A 13,287-nucleotide genomic window follows, 5' to 3' on the forward strand; every position below is an offset into this window, starting at 1 on the left:
TTGTGCCGTGGCCTGGGAGGGTTTCACACAAGGGCCTTCTGTCAGGCTATTTTGTCAGTCCCTGTCTGGGTCCCCTTCACCTTGCAGAGTTAAGGCCAAAAGTCCAAAGGACACTTTGACTGGAAGGGAAAGCAGTCAGGATCTTTTAGGGACAGAGGTATCTTATGTTACCAGCAGCTGTGCTGGTTCATAGGCTTCATCAAATTCAAAACCAGGCTGGTTAGCTGTTTTGAACTCCTGATAGCAGCAAGGCTTGATCACAACCCCATATTTCTGAACGACACCTAGGCTGGGTTTGAAGTTTTAAGTAAAAGAAATCCACTTTCCCTCTGGTTTTCCAAGAGGGCCATTCCCTTAGAGAAGTCCAGAATCTTCTCTAGGTAGAAGTTGCAAGGCCATATCCAGCTGGCTTCTATGGGCAGCAGTTAAGTACAAATTACCAGGGTGCTGAGTGCTCCAGTGAAGCCTTAGTGCTCTGATGAGCCTCACCTGGGTCCCCTCCCCACCCCTCTGCTCCATTTCAGCTCAGTCCCTCACCATCTTCCCTTCTTTGAGCCTGGGGCTACCTGTGGGCCTTACCTGGAGGATTCAAGTTCAGTAGTTGTGTGCTGGGACTCAAATCCTATCATTCTGTACGTGAGGTGTTACCTGGTGTCTGTGCTGTTCTGAGAAGAGGAGAAAAGGCGACCTGAGTTGATTTGTGATAAGTGAACTCCTTTTTGTTCTCAGTTCCTATGTAATATTGCAAATGTGAAGTTTGCAAGTGACTGCAGGCCCTCCTCAAAGGATGAGAAAAGTATTTCTTGTGCCATGAGGAAAACTCGCTGTGGGGCGAAGTTGCTTTTACTTGAGTCTACTGATTGACTGGCTAAAATAAACTGCAGGCTTCAAAGTCAGCCGTGCTGCGAAGGACCCTGAGGAAACAAGACCAACCAGAAGAGACTGAAGGAAAGCAGCCATCTACTCCTGACTGTGAGTAAGCAAACTTTATGTGTGGCTGGAAATACGGTATGCGTAACAAGAAATGTCTGTGGCGGATGGGAAGATTGCAGAGCAGTGCCTCCTCAGAGGGGTGTTCGAGTTCCCTGGGAGGATGGAGCACTGGGTGTGTTAAGAGTTAGTTGGCTGTTTTGAGATACTGTTCTCTTCTGGGGAGAGAAAAAAAAAAAAGTTGGAATTTGGTAATGAGTTTGTAAATATTGAAAGCTGTATAACTAATCCCGGTTGGAGTGCACCTGAAGAGGGAGCGTGCGAGGAGCCATTTTGTTTCTGCTGAGCTTGTTTTGTCTTGTTTTGAAGTTGCCTGATTGCGTGTTTTTCTGGACAAATGTAGCGTGTGGCTCAAGTATTTTCCTGGTTGGAAAAATGCCATGTGTCACAAGGTCCATCTGTTAATCTTGTGTTCTTAAAAGCTGCTTTTATGTGATGGGATTCTTTTGATAGTGCACCAAATCATGCTCAGATGGAGAGCTGACTGCAACCTTGCTCAAATTAGAGGCTGTGGGCAAGCAGTGAGCAAAAAAATCCAAGTCTGTCTATTTTTTTTCTCTTACCATCTCCTTAACTAAGCATATCAGTTTTAACGCTGTGATTTCTATGAGAATAAAAATATTACTGTTGCACCCAAAAGCTTTTGATACAGGTTGATTAATGAATGTTATCACTATTCTATGGTAATTCTGTATTGTGTGGCATGAACACATGGGTGGCTATAATGCTACTGACTGTCCTTTGTGTAGGTGAAGCTTGATTTGGAAGAGCAGGCAGGATCTGTGGTACTAAGGGCCTTCTAGATGCTTTGCAGCAGTTGATTTACAGTGTATCGTGGATATGGTCCACCTGCATAGCATAAGACTTCATGTGGTTGTTTAACGCTCTCTTTATGTGCACGCTTTCATGTAGGTTTGACTTCTGCCACACAGGGTGAGTTAATAAGACTTTGTGCTGGTCTCTCCCTTCTGTATGACCCCTGCCAAGCCCTAAGGGGCTTCCCCAGTTACTGATTATTCCAGTTGTGGTGTGCATTGGGCATCTAAAGCCTACTGCACAGTGTCAGATGTATTTGCAGCACCAACCCTGTAACCTGCTGCAAAGTGTCTCTCCCTCTTCTCTGTTCCCAAATGTCCAGGGGAAGCACTGAGCTCTGCTGTCTTAGGGCTTTACAGTATCTGCAGAAGGGCCTGTCTGGTAACAGGACTGGCTTCCTTTTGGGGTTTATTTACCTATTCAAGCCTTTCATTTAAAAGACTGAAAGCTGCAGTAAGTGTGATTTTTTGTTTGTTTTTGTTTTGCATATTAAGAATACTTGGCTTTTATTTTTAGTTGATTGTGAACATCCTGAAAGGAGGGTCAAAATGCAGTCCTTCAGTTGAGAGAAGGTATCTGAATGAACTTCTTGCTTGTAATAGACTTTATGAGGGGGAAAAAATAAATTTGTGCCGTTTGGGCTTGGTGATTTTCTGGAGAAACAGCTACGTGAGCAGAGCTCCTGCTGAGGGGAGCAAGACCTCTCCTGCCCAGTGAAGTCTGCTCCATTCACCAGTTCACATCACCTATAACTTGGTTATAACAGAGAGGTGCAAGTTCAAGTATGAAACCTGCAGTATTTTGTAGCTGTAATGTTTGAATTAAGGGTTTGTTTCCCTCCTTCAGCCCTTCCAAGCTGTCAGCTGGTACCTGCATAAGCCCTGAAGTCAGAAACCTAACGAGTGACTCCTGGCTAGCACTGGCTTTCTTGTGCAAGTCCAGCCTCAACTCAGGTGTTGGCTCTGTCCTGCTCTGATCCTCCTCTGGTTTGATCTAGTGTACTCGTGCCCTTCTGTACGTGCCCCTGGGCTCGAGGCAGCTGTGCTGTGTGCTCTCTTTAATAGCTTGTCCAGCCCTGCGGCTCGTGTGAGTGCGTGGAGTGCAGCAGGTCCATGCTGTTGGCTTCCTGTCGTATTTCATGGCTCCTGATGGCAGCTCAGCTGAGGAGTTATGAAATTCATATCCTCTTGGCCTAGGAGAATATGGCAAGTGGAAGATTTAATGTCCCAGAGGGTTTGAGTAGGAAGCTGTACCAGAGGGAAGAAGGGGGTGGTTAGTGCTTCAGGTCCTTCACAAATCTGTTCATGTCAAGGCTTCCAAAGGCTGGAAAGCTGTGAATTAAACCAGCTGAGTTGCATGTGTGGCACTGTGTAATAGCATTTTTACTGAATTCCCTCCCTTACCAGCACTTCTAGGATTTACTTTTGGACAATGTGGCCCCGTTTCAGTTACTGATGGATTCCACTGACTTAATGGCACAGAACACTTGGTGATCCCTTACTACAACGTGCACTTATTCCCCCACCCTGTTCTGGGATCTCATTAGATCAGATGTTTGTGTCACCAACAAACGTTGTTTGTTGGGATCTCAAGGGGGAGCTGGATTTGCCCCTTCTGTGCCATGTGCTGGGTACAAACGCTGTCTTTGTTGGGCTGGGGACATGTGGAGAGCTCCAGTTCCTTCGAACCTAAATAGGGTGCTCAAGCCACTGCTTGCAGTGAAAGGGTCTAAGGTGAAGGTTTAATGTGGTCTTGTAGCTAGTCTGTGCTCAAAAGGGAACAAATACAGCAACAGGCCATGCATACGGTGTTAGTATCAGCAGGGTAGTAGTCTCAGGACTGTGTTGGCATCCTAGCATTGCTTGCATCCCCACACAAATCACTACTTTGTCCTTAAAAAAGGGATGACGCAGGAGGAAAAGGAGAGCTTAAGGTGTCCAAGAAAGTCTTAAATCATTTTGAATCTGGAGCAAGACAACAATTTTTGCAGCAAGTGATCACAATTCTGTGATCTTGAAGAGCTCTGGCAGGAGGCCCCTCAGGTCAGGCAGTGCCTTAGGGCCACTTGGTTATCACGCTGCTGCAGGAGGCAGGAACCCTGAGCTGCCAGCTCTTGGGGACTGTGCAAGGTCACTGCAACACGGCTCCGACCCAGGGATGCTCACTCACCATGTGTGGAGGTGAGTGGCATGTGTCAGCAGTGTGCTGTGGGCTCTGGACAGTAGGTGTCTGAGCTCTGTTCCTTCTCCAAAGAGCCAAAGGATGGTTTGCTGCTGGGCTTTGTGGGAAAGTGGGGTATGGGGTGGTTCTTCCCTCTTGTTGTACTGTCCCTCTAAAAATATAACTTCACCTTTCCTGGGGTCTAAATCCCAATGCTGTGGTCTGGCTTTGTATGGTGGCAGCTATGGGGAATGCAAATGTCAAGAATCAGCAAAGAGCAGCTTTTATTTGGTTGCATTTTCCTTCTAAAAAAAAAAAAAAGTTTAAAATTTTGCTCACGTGTATAATGAGCAGCAATGAAACTGTAGCTTAAAGATTTTTTTTTCCAAAATTAAAAGCATCATCTCTATTCTAAGTTCACCCAAAATATTTTAGCACCAAATTACTTTGAAATCCACAAAAATGGAAAAAGAGTTTAGAAGAGATGGGGAAAAAAAAAAAAAACTGAAACACTGAGTGGATGGAAGGTCTCATGCAGTGAATAATGAGGGCAATTTAGTGAAAGTCAACAAAAACTCCAAAACTGAAATAAAAAGTGCTGATGTTCAGACAGCACATATTTTTGGACAAACAGACAGATTTCAGTCCTAAAAGGATAACAGTTGCTGTCTGGCTCTTGGGAACCTTGTGGATGTCTGATACGGAGCTGTCTGGTTGCCAGTTACCAGACTCCTCTGTGAAGCTGTTTCTGCCACGCAGCCCTTTCTCATCTGCCCCTTCTGACATGAGACATCAGAAGCAGGAGCAGAAGCTATTCAATCATAGTGACAGAGCCCTTTTTTTGGATGGTGAAATGTTCCATTGGTTTCGTATATCTAATCTCATGTTTGTCTCTCTGCTAGCATCTGGCAGATTTGATGAAATAGAGCATGAAGGGTTGTTCTGTGAGATTCCTGACCCGTTCTGCAGGGCTTAAAGAAAAGGATCCAAAACCTCAAGTGCTTATTCTGGCTGGTGAGCAAGGAAAGAATATGGTGGAGCTTGTTGGAAGTCTCTGGGTGTTGTCTTAAGTTCCGGTCTGTCATCATGGGGAAAGCTGCATGAGCCACCTGAAACTGCAGTAAACTCAGGTAGATGATTGAGGAACCTAACTGCTGTTCTCTACAAGTGGGTTTTGTTGCCCCCCTGCCATGTATATCTTCCCAGCACCATTTTGAGTGTTATGGATGTGGTGTTGCCCTGGGTGGTGGCTTAGAGGACTTGGGACTTGCTTCTGGGGGTGCTGCTCCTGGAGGCACGGGCCTGCAAAATGGCCAGAGCCAAGTCACTTCGCTGCTTTGTGCTTCATTCCCCCGGCTGCAAAATGGGGCTGATAACCAGCTCGGCCGATGACAAGTGTGAAAGGAGAAATAAGTGTTCTCATCTGACATTTGTCAGGATGCAGGATGCTGACCTAGATCTGCGCAATCAAAGTGCATATAAGCTACGTACTGTAGTTGCGTAGGACAGCATCTATGATGATTAAGACTGGCTGGCAATTCACTGCCATCCACAAAGGCTGCGAGCGTTAGTAGAAGGCAAATGCCATCTGATACTCCCTGTTTGGAAGCGAAGATGCGTGACTTTTCTCAGGCAGCAAATTCCCTGCAGGAATAGAAGGAAACTTATAAGGCCCGAATCTGTTGGTGGTGTACGGGGCTTCATTTACTCTTGTCGTAGTGATGTTATGGGTTGGTTTCTTGATTTGATGCTGTTTAAATGTCTTGCCTTATGTTGGTTAAGGATCATGGCAGTAGAGCTAAAATATTGACATGCATGTAGAGTCCAATGCACTTTTATGTCCCGTCTCCCTCAAATCCTCTAAAATCCAGTGGTCCCATGCAGCAGCTCCATTCATGCCCTGGTTCAGCTCAGGGCACAGTGTTTGTGTCTGGTGTGGGGGACTGCAGAATTTTGACTTCCTTGGCTTCATCCCTGGGCTTTTCCCACCCTTTCTTCTTTGTGAGGAGGTAGGCAGCTCTCCTCCCTGTCCCCTGCACAGGGACAGGGGATCTTACAGGTGTCTTATATGGACCCCTCCACTCCAAGGGCACTGGCAGTGGCAGTGCTGCTGCTGTGCCTGTGTCATGCAGGCCAGCCCTCTGACTGCTGACAGCCAACTTCTCCAAGAGGGGGACAAAATCCAAGTGGCAGGGCAGGCACCTCTGAGGAGATAGCTCCTAACTGTTCCCACAGAGCTTGAAGAAAAAGATTTGACGGATTTACAGAGGAAAATGGCTGAGAAGGGATTGATAAACACACAGAGAGATCTAACTAGTGTGTCCCATCACTCCGAATAGCTGATCATAGCGAAAGTGCTTCAGGGCAGTGTCGGGAAGAATTTGTTGATGTGAACTCGTGTCTCCCTGAGAGAATCATGCTGTTTCGGGGAAGGGACAGTCCAGAGAAGGTTGTCGTGAAGAAGAATGCAACAGCAGCGGGGTGGGCATCTGTCAGGAGGAGTTGGCGAGATGATCACCAGTGCTTTCTGAAGGCAGAGCTGTGAGGATGCCAGCCAGGACTTGATAGTTGTGCTTCCTTGCAGCCACGATGTCAATGTAAACTTCGCTCCCCTCGATGCATTTGCAACAATAAACTCTTGATGCCAGCTTGGATCCCAGGCATGAGAAATTCCCCACCACAGCTGGGAATCTCCCCCATCTCCCATGCTTAGGGCTACAGAAGCAAGACGGTCCGCATGACAGTCAGCAGTGTGAACAGGTTCAGCTGATGATATCTGAACTGTTGTGAATTACCTGGTGTAGTCCCTTCAGTGCCACTAATAGCTCAAGAGGAGAGCAGGCATGCCTTCTTCAGTAACCTTTTAAAGGTCTGTCTGCTGTTGTCATGAATAGTCAGCATGGCTTGGGCCACTCTTGCTCCAAGACCAAATGGCAATATCCATTACTATTAATAATTCAAGAAGAAATGGGCATCACAAAATCGTATGATGTTTGAAAACTTGATGGGCTATGTCAGGGAGTCAGTCTGAAGTCAAGAGTATTGGAATGGGAGGTGTATTGGGCATACCCTGCTGATGTGAATGAGCATGCAGAACTGCATTAGATGTTCCCTTAAAATGCTGCTTTGGCTTGCTGCAGTTCACATAAAGCATTGTATGCATCACTGGGGAAGCTTTTTGTTAGAGCTGATTCAGGAAAACTTTAGCCAAAGTGGCTGTGCATACCACTGTCAAGTTTTCCTTTACATGGAAAATGCCAATATCGTGGAAGCCTTATCTTTTTTTTAATGTTTAGTTCAGTTTTGCCTTGATGTTTTCTGTGCATGTAAGGAAAATGTATAAAAATGTACATGTTGAAAACGTATTGCATTGGTGTTCTGTTGTTGTGAAGTTACGTTTCCAAGTAGGGCACAATGCTTAGAGGAATGTTTCAAACAAATTCTATTAACAGGTATCTTGTACCTTCTGATTTTCTGATATTGTAGCTTTGCATTGGACTATCCTGCATGGGGTAACGATCAGATTTAATATTTTCTGGTTGTCAGTGGGAAAAAGATCTAAAGCTGCAGTGCATCCAAATATTTGTATTGTGATTTGAAGCTCAAAACTAGAAAATGATATCTAAATGTAAGAGAAAATAAGGTTATACCTGAGACTTTGCCTTCTGAACCTTTGAGATGTGTATCTGTTTTACATTCTGTTTTTTGGAAAGAGGTATCTCTCTCTTTGGAAACTTCTACCTAAAACACAGCTGAATTGTTCCGAGCAGAGGAGTGGCAGTGCTATATGAGTGCACTGAAGAAATGCTCAAGTTGTTTAGCAGTTAGCCCAGATAAGACAGCAGGTAACATAGTCAGTGCATCCCTTAGCTTGGTAAGGCTTCCGCCTGCACTGGAACAATGTTTTCAAAAGCTCTTGTAAACAAGATGTTTGTGTGTGTCTCTTGCACTTTAAGTAAGGCTAACAAATTGAGATGAGCTGCAGCAGCTCTGTGAAGGCTGGGCACGCATACACAAGGGCCTGAGTTGATTTATCTTGATGTTTGGTTGAATTCTTTGCATTTTGGGTTCCTTCTGTAACCTTTTCACCTCGTTCTTTTTTAAGGTGGCTGCCTGGCTGTTACAATTTATCATGAACGCATCTCACTTCACTTTTGGCTTCTCTGACGGAAGGAACAGCCGGTCTCTGGGAGGTCAAAGACATTATTTTCCCTTCGTCTTTCTCAGTTTCCAGCACATATTTGTCACTTTGAAAAAGCATGAATTCTGGATTTGATGCACTTTAATTGATTTCACCCTCAACAAGTCCAACTGTCCATCACCCTTCCCTTTTTCTTTCCTTCCCTCCCCTCCTCCCTTTTTCATTTCTTTCCTCTGTCCCTTTACTTTGTGAGTGATGTTTTCACCCGCCTGTGCACTGAAGCTGTTGCGAAGCCCGTGACCCCATCAAGGCTTACTGTCACTAGCCGTTTCTCTCGTTTTCCTCATCCTCCAAGCTGAACTTTGGACGCTGAATGAGAATGAAGCCTCCATATAGGAGCACTGGTCTTGTAGTGTCTTAGTGATGTGCTTCTTCGTTGAAGTAAAAGTGGCTGCTGGCAGCTAGTTAAACTTGGCTGATAGGCTGCTTATGTTTAGTCTGCTGTGTAGGTTTGGGAATGAGGGAACTAATAATTAGGTTGTGATAAATAGGCAGTGGTATTTAACATCACTCGCAGCGGTGCTATGGCAGAGATGAATGTGCCGTTTATTTTTTCCTTATGGAAGGATTTATACGCCCGGTGTTGCACAACTGTAAATTCAGCTGTGTAAAATGGTTGATAAACAAGTGAGATGCTATCACACTCTTGCTTGTTGGGTGAATTCATATGGCGTAAGTGGAGATGTGGGGTATGTGGGGGTGTAACAACTTGGCCTTTACACAGAAGGGTTTTTTTGATGTGTCTTGGAAGCTGGAGCCAAGTAACAGTGGGAGCTAAGGAAAAGCCAATAGGTGTTCCTCTAAATGCTGTCATTGCCTCCTACTTGCTAGTCTGTGGGCTGGGGAGCAGGCTCCTGTTTGCAGTGGAGCAGAGAAACTTTAAGGTCTCTGCACAGTTCTGTCAGAGGTGATCCCCAGAGACTTCTGCTCAGCAGAGACAATGGCATTCCTTGAACTAATGCATGCTCACATGAGAACTGCAGTACCTTCGGATGAGCAGAGCTGGTTCAACATGCTTTATGCAAGTGATTTCATCTTCTAGTCCAGGGTGACTAAGAAAAGCAAGCCTCTTGCTGGAATCAGTTACGTACAGCAGGCTCTGTGAGGCTGCTGAAGCGTGGAAGGTGGGCAACCAGCGTGTGGCACGTCTTGCATGGGACTGCTGTCCATGGTCCTGTGTGGCTGTCGCTGGAGACTGGGATTTTGCAAAGCAGGTGGTTCAGGCTTGGGGAAATGTGCAACTTCCTCCCACTCTTACATGGGTAAAACAATGTGAGTCACTTCTGCAAATTGCATACAGTGTTTGCCAGCACACATGGCAATAGCAAGGAGGAGTCCGTAAGGAGCTGCACAGGGTCTTCACTAGTACTAGGGGGCCTCATCCCCTTTTGTTCGGTGGCTTGCTGTTGGTATCAGCTTTGTGAAGGCTCGTCCAGTGAAACCAGACTGTTATATATTGGATCACCTTCTGAATGTTATCCGAATCTTTGGGGGAGAAAGCCCTGGACCTGGTTAGCAGTGACAGACAGGATTCCTCACTGGGAAACCTGCAGCCTAGCTCTGAGTTCAGATAGTTCTAGTACAGGAATTCTTGCTCAGAAGGTTAGGGAGACAAAGCTTGCTCTTTTTCAATCTGCTGATTCCTTTGATCTCTGTATCAGCTGAAATTCTATCTTGTGGTGGAGACTTTTCACTGGACTTCTCAGAAAACAACAGGAATTGTCATGTCCAGAGCTATGATGTGAGAGGAGCTAAACAATGTTCTGTGCTTTATGAATTGCTCTTAGGAGCTCCATGTGATGTTGGGGGATCCAGGACTCAGATTAAGAGATGTTAATATGACATTAGAATGTTTCAAAGGATAGGGATTTTGTACCCACTTGCAAGATGATGTTATCTTTTCCCCCTAAATGTGGTGCTGTGCTTGGGAGAAGAATGCTTTGAGAACTTAGTTTTAATGGATTATTTTCACAGTTCAGCTGTTCAGCTCCTTTAGGCACCGTACTGAACAGGAAGAACATTACCTAGAGAGCTTGAGGACTTGACTTGTCTGGCAGTCTCTGTTTAGAAAACAAAACCAAATTTGCTTTACATCTTTGCAGGAGCTCCTTTAGAAGCTGTCCTGCTGAAGAAATTACAGACTCTTCTCACCAATAAAACCATTTTTATTGAGATTAGAAAAGTTATAGGGGGGAATTAAGATCTTTTTCAAGTATTGTACTGCAACATTTTCTCTCCCAGAAGAACTGGGAAGGAGGTCTGGTGATGCTATTGTGGGGTAAGGTTGGAAATACACAAAGAGAGAGATGTAGGTCTAATCACATTCCTCTTTTACGCAGCTATAGGCAGCCAGGCAGTGGTATGTGAAGCTTATTAGATCAGTGTAACCCTGTGTCTGCGCACAGTGCAAGAACTAATGAAAATTTCATGCCCAAGTCAGATCCATCACACGTAGGTGCACATGATATTGGCTGTCTGCAGAGCTGAGCTCAGAAGATAGGGAGAGCTGACACCATGGCAGGTTTTTCACACTTTGCTTGTAGCAACATCAAAAAGATTTTAACAGTTTTTTTGTGTGTGGGTGGGCCAGGCTAAAGGTAAGTTCCCTTGTTCGGGTGGAAGAGGTATTGTTTACTGGTAATAAGAATTTACTTCTGAGGTGTCACAATAGTGACCAAGACTTTTGCTTGGTTTTTATCTTCTAATATTAGTGTACAGCTTAACCAAGTTATCCAGTATCTTTCCAGCCTTCAGTTTCATTTAGCAGACCGTGTATTGGGTCTTTTAGTGTCTCAAGTAAAGCACGGTATATTCACAAGCTCATAGAACTAATTGTTGTCTTCCCTTCAATGTGCTTTATATGTTACCTGCATTACCATTTCGGAGATAGGCACTCAGAGGTGAAGTGTTTGGTTCAGAACCATCTTGCGGGACAGTAGCACACTCAGGATTGGAAATCCACTCTCAAATACCCTAATACCTACTTTGTATACCTGGCTTAGGCATTGTGGCAGCTGAAATAGATGCTCCTCCGAAGACAGCGGCATATGTGTGTCCAGGCTCTTTGTGGAGTTAACAGAGCTGGAAGCATCCAAAAGCATCATGGTGTGGGTTGTGGCAGAATAAGGGATGCAGCTTATCTACCTAGAGGAGCTTCTGCACAGGTGCAGGGGAGGGTATTGCAGTCTGAAGTAGGTGTTGATGAGATTTGGGCCCCTTCTGGATGGGGCAACATTTGAGAGTAGATGTTCTAGGTGCTTCAACAGTCATGGTTTAGGTACCTGATCGGGTGATTTGAACCCTGCTGCAAGTTTCCCAGGCCAATGCTTTTTCCAGGAGGCTAGCCTGCCCAGAAGTCAGTTTTACTTTACAGCCAGCAAGTTGGGCAATGATCTGATATGAAGCCAAAATATTGCACAGCCTACATCTTTTCAGAGGATTAAGCCATTGAACAGAGCCCTGCTAAACTAGTTGGAAACTTTCCCAACTGTGCACAAAGTCAACAGCTTGTCTCTTCTATCAGGAGGAGTACAAGCAGGGGAAACTATAGTGCTGAGTTTGGGTTACTCAGCATGACAGTACTGGAGTTGGGAATGCCACAAGCACAAGTTCTCCAGCCTCTGGGTGTACATCAGTTGCAAATGATAGCACTTCATCGTGGTTATTTACAGGAGCTTTTGAACAATCTCAGAGGGGTGAGGATGTTCAGCTAACACTAGACTTCTTTCAAGATGCAGGCTCGGGTTTTGCTAAGATCAGGATTTAAACTAAGATTTGATCACCTTTAAAACTCAAAGCTAATGTTCAGAGCATCCTGAATGTTTAAGAATCCCTTTACATGGTGGGAGTCTTGGGAGTTTTTGACTGGTTTCTGTGAGTTGCCATCCACTGTGTAAGGGAGGCATGAAGTAGCGCTTGTTGCTGGCCAGCTCTTAGCTCTTGAAGAGAAACACCTCCCTTTCCCCAGGGCAAATCCAGAAGACAAAAATAGGATGTGCATTTACCCAACTGACTTCAGGAGAGGCTACACAAGATGTAGTTTGGTAAAGATGTGGAAGGATTTATGCAGTGTATTTTAAGAGTCAAAAGGAGGAAAAGAGGCCTTGAGAAGCAGAACAATTGCATTAGGCACTTGATGATAATTTTAGTCTGAAGAGCTCTGAATTCCCCTCTGAAATCTTATTCTCTTGGGAGTCTTAGTTCTTAAGTTAAATGACTAATTAGAGTGTGTTCACACCACAAATCAGCCTGGTAAGGCCAAGTCAGAAGAGCTAATGCTGCTCGCTTGCTCCCAATGGAAGGTAAAAATCTCAGGATCTTGGGGAGGCATTTGACACACACCAGGAAATCTGGGAATTAGGGAGCTGTTAGTAGGACACTGGGGAATTTACGGGGAGCCAGGGGAGCAACAGAAAAATCCTTCTTCACTAATCAGGGCTTGTGTCAGTGTCTTTTCTTTGCCTTGTTCTTTCTCTGCTCCAACTAAAGCCTTGCTGGGGAGGAGGAATTTTGAAACAAAGTGCCCCAAGCTGAGAGGAGATGTACAGCACCCAGCGGGACCCTGACCTGCCTTGTAGGTAACAAATTGGATGGCATGCAGGCTGAAAGTGCCACATGGGGAGAGAAGGAGGGGGGTGGCCTGAAGGGGGCTGGCATTACAAAGCCAACATCTGTTCCTGAGGACACTGCCTGCAGTGCTCTGCTATTCCCAGCAAGCAGGGCTTGGGTCATCAGAGGATGTTTTTGAGAGGCTGGCTATATGAACAGCTGTGAATGTGTGCTGGATCTTTTGGAGATGGCAGAGGAATATATGGTGGAGAATGAGTCTTACAGATGAATGAAACCTTCACCTGTTGGGGATGTTTTGAGTTTGGTTTTCTTGTCTCAGGGCCCCCACAGGATTTAGCTTCCTCTGAGTAATGGAAGGAAATCCCTCATCTGATTTCCAGTGTCCCAAACTCTAGTCTTCACTGCGATTTGGCATTGTGAGCCCCACCACAAAATGTTAGGACTGGCGGTCTCCCATTCTCTGGAGAGGTGTTACTGGGCCTTGGCTTTCATGAAGGAGACAAAGTCTGGGCTGTGGCATCTCTCCTGCATTCAAGTGTGAGACTTTGTCC

General features: G+C 45.4%; 1 long non-coding RNA gene across 1 annotated transcript in view; it reads left to right on the forward strand.

Moving 5' to 3' along the window:
• Positions 1–13,287, forward strand: part of LOC137841408 (uncharacterized) — a 210,727-nt gene that overhangs the window by 78,468 nt on the left and 118,972 nt on the right. The gene's annotated exons all lie outside the window — the stretch shown is intronic.

The sequence above is a fragment of the Anas acuta genome, chromosome 17, assembly GCF_963932015.1.
Source record: "Anas acuta chromosome 17, bAnaAcu1.1, whole genome shotgun sequence".
NCBI lineage: Eukaryota > Metazoa > Chordata > Aves > Anseriformes > Anatidae > Anas > Anas acuta.